The sequence below is a fragment of the Acomys russatus genome, chromosome 28 (assembly GCF_903995435.1).
Source record: "Acomys russatus chromosome 28, mAcoRus1.1, whole genome shotgun sequence".
Taxonomy (NCBI): Eukaryota; Metazoa; Chordata; class Mammalia; order Rodentia; family Muridae; genus Acomys; species Acomys russatus.
In genome coordinates, this window is record NC_067164.1 from 23,652,896 (window position 1) to 23,655,917 (window position 3,022).

The following is a 3,022-nucleotide window of genomic DNA, read 5'->3' on the forward strand; positions in this document are numbered from 1 at the left end:
ACTTATATATATTTCTACTTTAATATGTAGTTTTTTACCCATATAACTCAATTATAATACAAGGTTTACTTCCAATACTTTGAAAGTGCTTTTGCAGGCTATTTAGGATAAGTAAGTTATACAAGTTAATTGTTAGTTGATCAAATCATGGTCATATCAATTACTAGTCTATTTTTATCACAAGAATATACATCCTAGGTATAATAGATAGATATGATTCTATAGAAAGATAAGGTAAAATACTTAGATAATGTCTTCAAAAACCGAGACATATAGACTATGGCATTAAAGATATTTTAATTATTTCAAAGATACATTTACAGTGAGACAAGTTAACTCCTGGCAACACCCAGCCTACCTCAAAGAAGATGATGAGCATCAGAGAACCTCTTTATGGAGATGGCTTCAAATGTGGCAAACAAGCTCTGGGCAAAATGTCCTTGTTTCTACAACATACAGGATTCTGCCTAAAAATTGGCAAGCTTGGATGAAGACAGAGTCGATGGCTAAACTCTGCCAAGACAGGGTAAGCAAGTCCTCAATAGTTCCAGCCTCACAAATATGTCTATCAGCTATATTGGGTCAGATTAGAAATTATGTGTGTAAGTCTTTCCTAGTGGTTTTTATAATTTTTCCTAATTGTACTTACTGTATATAAAAATGGTCTTTTTTATTTAGACAGAAAAGGGGAGATGTTGGGGGATGGCCCGATGTATTTTGATGTTAATTACTGCTTGCTGTCTGACCCACCTTTTGCTTAATAAAAAGCCATCCTACCTGGGCAGGGCAGGAGATAGGTGGGGCTTAGAGAAGAAGAAATTTTAGGAAGAAGAGGGACTTCCACCAGGAAAAGAGAGACCTGAAATGAGGAGAGGAAGGCCAGCATGGGTTAGCTGGAGGAGAAGCACATGGCCTGTGGCGTGGATGGAGAATCCAGCCCAGATGAAGAACACTAGCAAGTATTTGGGATTTCGGACGGGAGGTAGTTTAGAGGATTGATATCTACCCTGGCCCAGGTTAACCAAGGGTATTTTAAAATATAACACGTGTCTGTGTCTTGACTGATTGCCAGCCAGGCCTACAGATAATACTGATAATACATGTAATTTAAAAAAAACAATACAGGAGGACGAGTAGAGAGAGACACAAGATGTAGAATGGAGGATTCGGTTTGGGGGTTCAATGAGACAATGTGGAAGAGGGGGGATACCTACTGAGATATCCAGGAGGAGGAAGTTCAGATGGGTGCTTTCTCTAATCTCTGAGCTAACGGACTTTTACTTGGGTCTTTATTGGTAAAACTGAACGATCGAGATTTTGCTAAAAACAACATTTGGCACTCCAACTCACGGCACAACCACACCAACAGAGAAAACATGCCAGCTGTGGACAAACTGAGAAGCCATCAGATTTGGTAAAGTCATCTGAGATGCCTTCAAGGAGAGAGTTAAATAATATTAAAAGGAAAAATCTTTCCCATGTCAGGCATAAGAAATATCATAATATAGGGCATTAGGATCCTGTATAGAGCTACTTTAGGTAGCTTTAAAATAGAAGCAGAAAATGAAAAGATAAATGACTTAACTAAAATTGATTTAATACTGATTATAATTACTATCAGTCTGGTAAATCATATTTTATCCTTACTAGACATAGTGGTTTTTTTGTGTCAAATATGAAAAGTGGTTTGATAATTGTGCCAGGCATGGAAAGTGGATCGATAAGATACAAACTTTAGAAAGACTTATAAATGAAAATAAGAAAATTGCTCAGACACAGACAGGAGTTTAGACAATAACCTACCACGCCACCGCATGATGAAATGGGAGAGGGATGTCCCAAGGCTGTAAGAAAACCAACGTTAGTTCATCCAGTTACTGTGCAAGAACTACCAGAACACAATGGGCACCCTCAAGGTCTTGAAGAAGTTAAATGGAATCCTATAGAAACATTAGATTTGAGGAAATTTAAGGAAGCAAGTATTTCTTAGGGTATGCACTCATCCTGTGTGAGGCAGATATTAAATTCATGGGCAACTCAGAACAGAATTATCCTCCAAAGACTGGAAAGATTTAGCAACAGCAATATTGGAAGCTGGTCCTCAGTTACAATGTCGAACATGGTAGAAAGAGGAAGCTAGGGCCATAGAATAGTAAAACAGGACTAGAGGTATTGATAGTTCCCAGGATCAGCTGCTGGATGAAGGTCAATATGCTAGGTTACAAAGGCAGCTTGAATTTGATGACCACACCTTGGTGCTATGCTACTTAGCAGCTTTAAAGGCTCGAAGAACCAGAAAGATATCTGAGTCATTTACTAAAATTATACAAGGACCAAAAGACGTCTTCACTGGTATTTTGCAAAGACTGACTTCAGCTGTAAATAGAATAGTATCAAATTCAGAAGCTAAACAAATATTGATTGAGTCAGTGGCTCTTGAAAATGCTAATTCAGAATGCAAAAGGACGGTTAGTCTTTTAAAGGCAAGATCAGCGCCAATAATATATGAATAGATTAGAAATATGGCTGATACCGGATCTCACATTTATATTGCTACTCTCATAGGAGACATAATTTCTAAAAGTTTTAAGAAAAATGAAAATGTCAGATGTTTTAATTGTGGTAAGCAAGGTCATTTGAAAAGGCAAGGCTTTCCTAAAAACAACGGTTTTTTTTTTTTGTTGTTGTTGTTGTTTGTTTTTCTAGAGCTAATAATAATAATAAAAAAAGAAGGTCCCAGCCTTCTAGAGTACACAGAAGGTGTGACAAAGGTCGACATTGGACTACTGGATGCAAATCAACAAGAGACATGCAAGGTAACCATTTGCCATCAGGAAATGCTCTAGGGAGCCTCCCACAGAGCCTGATATCAAATTTGGTTCAATCATTCCCTGTCAGTGTGGCAGAAACTCACACACAGAGCAACCAAAAGACTTAATGTCTGTTGTTAAAGCAACACTGCTCTGGATGTAATCAAGGGCAGAACAGCTTCAATAGATACAACAAAAAACCTCAGGAGAGA